General features: G+C 42.9%; 1 long non-coding RNA gene across 3 annotated transcripts; it reads left to right on the forward strand.

The window, feature by feature from the left end:
* Positions 1–342: 342 nt before the first annotated feature.
* LOC146829362 (uncharacterized) lies at positions 343–6,964 on the forward strand. Of its 3 annotated transcripts, none has more exons than XR_014962233.1 (4): positions 343–1,210; positions 1,510–3,840; positions 4,140–6,470; positions 6,770–6,964. It is a non-coding gene; the product is annotated as an uncharacterized LOC146829362 (long non-coding RNA). The 3 variants fall into 3 exon arrangements; XR_014962232.1 differs by lacking the exon at positions 6,770–6,964 and having other exon boundaries at positions 4,140–5,155; positions 5,455–5,649; XR_014962231.1 differs by lacking the exon at positions 6,770–6,964 and having other exon boundaries at positions 1,510–2,525; positions 2,825–3,840; positions 4,140–5,649.
* The last annotated feature ends 1,643 nt before the right edge of the window (positions 6,965–8,607 follow it).

Here is an 8,607-nt window from a genome sequence, read left to right on the forward strand (position 1 = left end):
GCGGTGTTGTCTGCCTCCTCCCGGGTGCCCACCGCACCTTGTCCCTCCTGGTCAGACTGGCCCTGTTCACTGCGGGCAGGGCTCCTGGGTGTCTCCTGTGATGTGGCAGGAATGGGGGTGGTGGTTGGCACAAATGTTCCTGAATCAGGTTCTGCAGGGGCTTGGACACCAGAGGGTCCTGGTCGGTCGGGGTCATCCGCGGAGTGTTGAGAGGCGTCGCTGCTGGTGGGATCTGGTTCCTCCCGAGCCTGTGACTGTGATTCTTTACCCCCATTGTTGGGGGATGTTCATCACGTTGCCCTGTGTGTGAGAGACAGACAATGTTAATGCTTAATACGTAAATGCCAATCACGTGTGGAAAGAACAAATAAAATGAAACTAAACTGAAAGCTTTGGATTACATGGATTATTTTTGGATTAATGTGAACGGAAAAGAAAGACATAAATCATCCATCAGGTGACATTCAGCTGTGCCCCTGGATCTGGAGTGCAAGTTCGCTCCATACTTGAACGCTGTTTATTACTTACGTGATAAGAGAGCAGATCACGTCATCCAGTGAGCACGCATACAGATCTAAATTGGAAAGATGTGTTAAAATGAGTAAGTGTATAATAATGGTGTGCACGGCAATCTCCTATATGTATTTACAAGACTGCTCTACCTGCAAGTAGCACCCAACAGATATCAAGAACTATTGACTTTAACGGATTTGTGAACGCACGTGACAAGCACGTCCAAAATAGAAAATGAAAGTTTTGTGCACATATTGTTTGGTTTTAATGACTATTGATACTATTATTGTTGTCATGTTTAAAAGAGTGTATATGCTGCAATGTATATCGCAAATCCCACAATGAATACTCAAGATTAAAGTTACGGCGCAGTAGAGAACAACTTCAGGGTGGGCGGGGCATAGTGTTGAAACCCTCGGGGGATATTTTCTATACAATAGGGACACAATAGATTTGATTAATGTGATGGGGAGAGAACACCATCACTGTGATTGACGATCTAAGATAAGATGCATTATGGGGAGTGTAGGCAGGAGTGATTACACCGGGGTTGAGCGAACGGTAATGACAGGCTAAACTCAGGAGGCGTGGCAACTCGAGAGTAGTTAAATCAGGTGAAAACAATGGCGCGCATTACAACGCTGCCATTCAGAGGGAAAAGTGGTGAAAAACCAGTAAACAGAACGAAGTTGCACAGGTATGGGACTGAGTGTAAGGGATTCTCGGGGTAGATTAGAGGGAATGTAAAAGCAGAGACAAAAAAGTAGAATAACGATGTAGCAGAGGGGTAGTCATGCAAAGAGAAGGTGGGTTCAGGTTGTATGGTAAAAAGGGTGGCACTATTATTTCTTCATGTTTAGACATGGTAGGATTGTAGCTACTGTATTAGAGGGAAAGCGCCATACACGGGTTTACTCGATATACAGCACAGTTTTGGCATGCTAGGTATATAGGTTTGAAACCAAATTGTAACAGTCACGTTCTTTTATTTTTTAGTGAACCCCTGAGGAAGGGCTTTGAAAGCCCGAAATGCATTGGGTATTATATTCACTAGCAATTGAGGATGTTTTACGTATTTTGACGTGCCTGGAAAAAGGCATGGATGTGCATATCCATGGCATGAGAAGCTTTGAAAATACGTAAATGCCAATCACGTGTGGAAAGAACAAATAAAATGAAACTAAACTGAAAGCTTTGGATTACATGGATTATTTTTGGATTAATGTGAACGGAAAAGAAAGACATAAATCATCCATCAGGTGACATTCAGCTGTGCCCCTGGATCTGGAGTGCAAGTTCGCTCCATACTTGAACGCTGTTTATTACTTACGTGATAAGAGAGCAGATCACGTCATCCAGTGAGCACGCATACAGATCTAAATTGGAAAGATGTGTTAAAATGAGTAAGTGTATAATAATGGTGTGCACGGCAATCTCCTATATGTATTTACAAGACTGCTCTACCTGCAAGTAGCACCCAACAGATATCAAGAACTATTGACTTTAACGGATTTGTGAACGCACGTGACAAGCACGTCCAAAATAGAAAATGAAAGTTTTGTGCACATATTGTTTGGTTTTAATGACTATTGATACTATTATTGTTGTCATGTTTAAAAGAGTGTATATGCTGCAATGTATATCGCAAATCCCACAATGAATACTCAAGATTAAAGTTACGGCGCAGTAGAGAACAACTTCAGGGTGGGCGGGGCATAGTGTTGAAACCCTCGGGGGATATTTTCTATACAATAGGGACACAATAGATTTGATTAATGTGATGGGGAGAGAACACCATCACTGTGATTGACGATCTAAGATAAGATGCATTATGGGGAGTGTAGGCAGGAGTGATTACACCGGGGTTGAGCGAACGGTAATGACAGGCTAAACTCAGGAGGCGTGGCAACTCGAGAGTAGTTAAATCAGGTGAAAACAATGGCGCGCATTACAACGCTGCCATTCAGAGGGAAAAGTGGTGAAAAACCAGTAAACAGAACGAAGTTGCACAGGTATGGGACTGAGTGTAAGGGATTCTCGGGGTAGATTAGAGGGAATGTAAAAGCAGAGACAAAAAAGTAGAATAACGATGTAGCAGAGGGGTAGTCATGCAAAGAGAAGGTGGGTTCAGGTTGTATGGTAAAAAGGGTGGCACTATTATTTCTTCATGTTTAGACATGGTAGGATTGTAGCTACTGTATTAGAGGGAAAGCGCCATACACGGGTTTACTCGATATACAGCACAGTTTTGGCATGCTAGGTATATAGGTTTGAAACAAAATTGTAACAGTCACGTTCTTTTATTTTTTAGTGAACCCCTGAGGAAGGGCTTTGAAAGCCCGAAATGCATTGGGTATTATATTCACTAGCAATTGAGGATGTTTTACGTATTTTGACGTGCCTGGAAAAAGGCATGGATGTGCATATCCATGGCATGAGAAGCTTTGAAAATACGTAAATGCCAATCACGTGTGGAAAGAACAAATAAAATGAAACTAAACTGAAAGCTTTGGATTACATGGATTATTTTTGGATTAATGTGAACGGAAAAGAAAGACATAAATCATCCATCAGGTGACATTCAGCTGTGCCCCTGGATCTGGAGTGCAAGTTCGCTCCATACTTGAACGCTGTTTATTACTTACGTGATAAGAGAGCAGATCACGTCATCCAGTGAGCACGCATACAGATCTAAATTGGAAAGATGTGTTAAAATGAGTAAGTGTATAATAATGGTGTGCACGGCAATCTCCTATATGTATTTACAAGACTGCTCTACCTGCAAGTAGCACCCAACAGATATCAAGAACTATTGACTTTAACGGATTTGTGAACGCACGTGACAAGCACGTCCAAAATAGAAAATGAAAGTTTTGTGCACATATTGTTTGGTTTTAATGACTATTGATACTATTATTGTTGTCATGTTTAAAAGAGTGTATATGCTGCAATGTATATCGCAAATCCCACAATGAATACTCAAGATTAAAGTTACGGCGCAGTAGAGAACAACTTCAGGGTGGGCGGGGCATAGTGTTGAAACCCTCGGGGGATATTTTCTATACAATAGGGACACAATAGATTTGATTAATGTGATGGGGAGAGAACACCATCACTGTGATTGACGATCTAAGATAAGATGCATTATGGGGAGTGTAGGCAGGAGTGATTACACCGGGGTTGAGCGAACGGTAATGACAGGCTAAACTCAGGAGGCGTGGCAACTCGAGAGTAGTTAAATCAGGTGAAAACAATGGCGCGCATTACAACGCTGCCATTCAGAGGGAAAAGTGGTGAAAAACCAGTAAACAGAACGAAGTTGCACAGGTATGGGACTGAGTGTAAGGGATTCTCGGGGTAGATTAGAGGGAATGTAAAAGCAGAGACAAAAAAGTAGAATAACGATGTAGCAGAGGGGTAGTCATGCAAAGAGAAGGTGGGTTCAGGTTGTATGGTAAAAAGGGTGGCACTATTATTTCTTCATGTTTAGACATGGTAGGATTGTAGCTACTGTATTAGAGGGAAAGCGCCATACACGGGTTTACTCGATATACAGCACAGTTTTGGCATGCTAGGTATATAGGTTTGAAACCAAATTGTAACAGTCACGTTCTTTTATTTTTTAGTGAACCCCTGAGGAAGGGCTTTGAAAGCCCGAAATGCATTGGGTATTATATTCACTAGCAATTGAGGATGTTTTACGTATTTTGACGTGCCTGGAAAAAGGCATGGATGTGCATATCCATGGCATGAGAAGCTTTGAAAATACGTAAATGCCAATCACGTGTGGAAAGAACAAATAAAATGAAACTAAACTGAAAGCTTTGGATTACATGGATTATTTTTGGATTAATGTGAACGGAAAAGAAAGACATAAATCATCCATCAGGTGACATTCAGCTGTGCCCCTGGATCTGGAGTGCAAGTTCGCTCCATACTTGAACGCTGTTTATTACTTACGTGATAAGAGAGCAGATCACGTCATCCAGTGAGCACGCATACAGATCTAAATTGGAAAGATGTGTTAAAATGAGTAAGTGTATAATAATGGTGTGCACGGCAATCTCCTATATGTATTTACAAGACTGCTCTACCTGCAAGTAGCACCCAACAGATATCAAGAACTATTGACTTTAACGGATTTGTGAACGCACGTGACAAGCACGTCCAAAATAGAAAATGAAAGTTTTGTGCACATATTGTTTGGTTTTAATGACTATTGATACTATTATTGTTGTCATGTTTAAAAGAGTGTATATGCTGCAATGTATATCGCAAATCCCACAATGAATACTCAAGATTAAAGTTACGGCGCAGTAGAGAACAACTTCAGGGTGGGCGGGGCATAGTGTTGAAACCCTCGGGGGATATTTTCTATACAATAGGGACACAATAGATTTGATTAATGTGATGGGGAGAGAACACCATCACTGTGATTGACGATCTAAGATAAGATGCATTATGGGGAGTGTAGGCAGGAGTGATTACACCGGGGTTGAGCGAACGGTAATGACAGGCTAAACTCAGGAGGCGTGGCAACTCGAGAGTAGTTAAATCAGGTGAAAACAATGGCGCGCATTACAACGCTGCCATTCAGAGGGAAAAGTGGTGAAAAACCAGTAAACAGAACGAAGTTGCACAGGTATGGGACTGAGTGTAAGGGATTCTCGGGGTAGATTAGAGGGAATGTAAAAGCAGAGACAAAAAAGTAGAATAACGATGTAGCAGAGGGGTAGTCATGCAAAGAGAAGGTGGGTTCAGGTTGTATGGTAAAAAGGGTGGCACTATTATTTCTTCATGTTTAGACATGGTAGGATTGTAGCTACTGTATTAGAGGGAAAGCGCCATACACGGGTTTACTCGATATACAGCACAGTTTTGGCATGCTAGGTATATAGGTTTGAAACAAAATTGTAACAGTCACGTTCTTTTATTTTTTAGTGAACCCCTGAGGAAGGGCTTTGAAAGCCCGAAATGCATTGGGTATTATATTCACTAGCAATTGAGGATGTTTTACGTATTTTGACGTGCCTGGAAAAAGGCATGGATGTGCATATCCATGGCATGAGAAGCTTTGAAAATACGTAAATGCCAATCACGTGTGGAAAGAACAAATAAAATGAAACTAAACTGAAAGCTTTGGATTACATGGATTATTTTTGGATTAATGTGAACGGAAAAGAAAGACATAAATCATCCATCAGGTGACATTCAGCTGTGCCCCTGGATCTGGAGTGCAAGTTCGCTCCATACTTGAACGCTGTTTATTACTTACGTGATAAGAGAGCAGATCACGTCATCCAGTGAGCACGCATACAGATCTAAATTGGAAAGATGTGTTAAAATGAGTAAGTGTATAATAATGGTGTGCACGGCAATCTCCTATATGTATTTACAAGACTGCTCTACCTGCAAGTAGCACCCAACAGATATCAAGAACTATTGACTTTAACGGATTTGTGAACGCACGTGACAAGCACGTCCAAAATAGAAAATGAAAGTTTTGTGCACATATTGTTTGGTTTTAATGACTATTGATACTATTATTGTTGTCATGTTTAAAAGAGTGTATATGCTGCAATGTATATCGCAAATCCCACAATGAATACTCAAGATTAAAGTTACGGCGCAGTAGAGAACAACTTCAGGGTGGGCGGGGCATAGTGTTGAAACCCTCGGGGGATATTTTCTATACAATAGGGACACAATAGATTTGATTAATGTGATGGGGAGAGAACACCATCACTGTGATTGACGATCTAAGATAAGATGCATTATGGGGAGTGTAGGCAGGAGTGATTACACCGGGGTTGAGCGAACGGTAATGACAGGCTAAACTCAGGAGGCGTGGCAACTCGAGAGTAGTTAAATCAGGTGAAAACAATGGCGCGCATTACAACGCTGCCATTCAGAGGGAAAAGTGGTGAAAAACCAGTAAACAGAACGAAGTTGCACAGGTATGGGACTGAGTGTAAGGGATTCTCGGGGTAGATTAGAGGGAATGTAAAAGCAGAGACAAAAAAGTAGAATAACGATGTAGCAGAGGGGTAGTCATGCAAAGAGAAGGTGGGTTCAGGTTGTATGGTAAAAAGGGTGGCACTATTATTTCTTCATGTTTAGACATGGTAGGATTGTAGCTACTGTATTAGAGGGAAAGCGCCATACACAGGTTTACTCGATATACAGCACAGTTTTGGCATGCTAGGTATATAGGTTTGAAACAAAATTGTAACAGTCACGTTCTTTTATTTTTTAGTGAACCCCTGAGGAAGGGCTTTGAAAGCCCGAAATGCATTGGGTATTATATTCACTAGCAATTGAGGATGTTTTACGTATTTTGACGTGCCTGGAAAAAGGCATGGATGTGCATATCCATGGCATGAGAAGCTTTGAAAATACGTAAATGCCAATTACGTGTGGAAAGAACGAATAAAATGAAACTAAACTGAAAGCTTTGGATTACATGGATTATTTTTGGATTAATGTGAACGGAAAAGAAAGACATAAATCATCCATCAGGTGACATTCAGCTGTGCCCCTGGATCTGGAGTGCAAGTTCGCTCCATACTTGAACGCTGTTCAATGCTGTTTCATGCAACATGCATGTTTCATACACATTCAAGTTGGCACTGTTCCTCCAGGTAGTTGTATGTGCCTAGCATTCTCCTCAATGTTCACTTGTGTATGGGTATGTTGAAGGGGACAGATTGATATGTTCTCCTGAGTCTTTGACATGTCCATTTGTGGCTTGGGTGCTTCTTCGGCTATGTATTGGTCTTGTTGTGTTACATGTCCATTGTGGCAGTGGGTAAATCCATTGCCTGTCCTGGTGGTGTCTGCTTGTGTAAGGGGCCTGCTGGTGGGTGTAGTGTGATTTGGCACTGGGTCTCCCAGGTGATGTAGCTGTCCCCCCATGGAGCATGCTGCCATGACAGTGAGTGTGAGTTCCTGTCCTAGATATCTGACCTTGTTGTGTTGGTGTTTGTGTTTGCACTGGTCACAGGAGGGCCTTGCGCTCCCTTCACCAGGGCCAAGTGTGAGCTATCTTGTCAGTACTTTCCCAATCCCTGGGCATTGCGCATGGTGCATGGGTATGTAGCTGGGCCATATGGGATGAGGGCAATTGTGTCTGATTTGGAATTCAAACATGCGTTTTGGTGCACCCACCCTCCCAGCATACGGACATCCATTCTTGGGTTGGTGCTTTGTGTAGCATGGGACATAGCATGGCCTTGCTTTCTCAATGGGGCATACACATGTTATTGGCATTCGCGTTGTTTGTGACTGTGGTTCTGGTGGGTGAGGGCTTGGGGGTAGTTGCGTGCATTTGGTGTAGTTGGGGTGTGGATGCCATTACCCCCATGTTACATAAGTTGTTTGTGTACTCACCAGGCTCTGGAGGTCCTTGGAGTCCATGTACTCCCACCGGCGGAAGCATGGCCATCACCTTCTCTTCCCAGGGATGGTAATGTACTGGTCTGCGGGGCGCACCACCTCCAGTGATGTTGTTCTGGGCGTGCTCTTCATTCATTTTTCTCTTGACTGCCCTCCGCAGATCGTACAACCTGGCTTGGCTTTCATTCCTGGTCCTTCTGATGGGTGCAACAGCATTCACCCTATCGACGATCCTCTGCCACAGGCGTGATTTTTCTGCTATGCTGGTCTGTCTGACCAATGTTCCAAACAGCTGTGGCTCGACTCTGATGACTTCATTGACAAGGATCTCCAGCTCCTCCCTTGTGAACTTTGGATTTTTGTCGGTGGGCATGGTGTGGGGTGAGGGTGTGGATGGTTGTGGGTGTGTGGGTCTGAATGTGACGGTGTGTGTGTGAATGTGGAGAGGGGGTATGTGTGAAGGGGTGTGTGTGAAGGCGTATATGTTAAGGTGGATGGGTGCAGTGGTTTGTTTGTGCTCTGTAGCAGTAGTGAGTCTGTTGCAAAGGCTCATGGTTTGTGTGTGTGGTCCCTTTTTATTGGTCCATTTGTGGGTGGGGCTCAGTTTGAATTTTTGGTGGGTGTGTTATAAGGGGTGTTTGTGAGTTTGCCCCTCTGTTTGCCTGTTTGGATGTGTCCAGGTCAGTCCTTTCCATCTTT

The sequence above is a fragment of the Triturus cristatus genome, chromosome 5_2 (genome assembly GCF_964204655.1).
Source record: "Triturus cristatus chromosome 5_2, aTriCri1.1, whole genome shotgun sequence".
Lineage (NCBI taxonomy): Eukaryota > Metazoa > Chordata > Amphibia > Caudata > Salamandridae > Triturus > Triturus cristatus.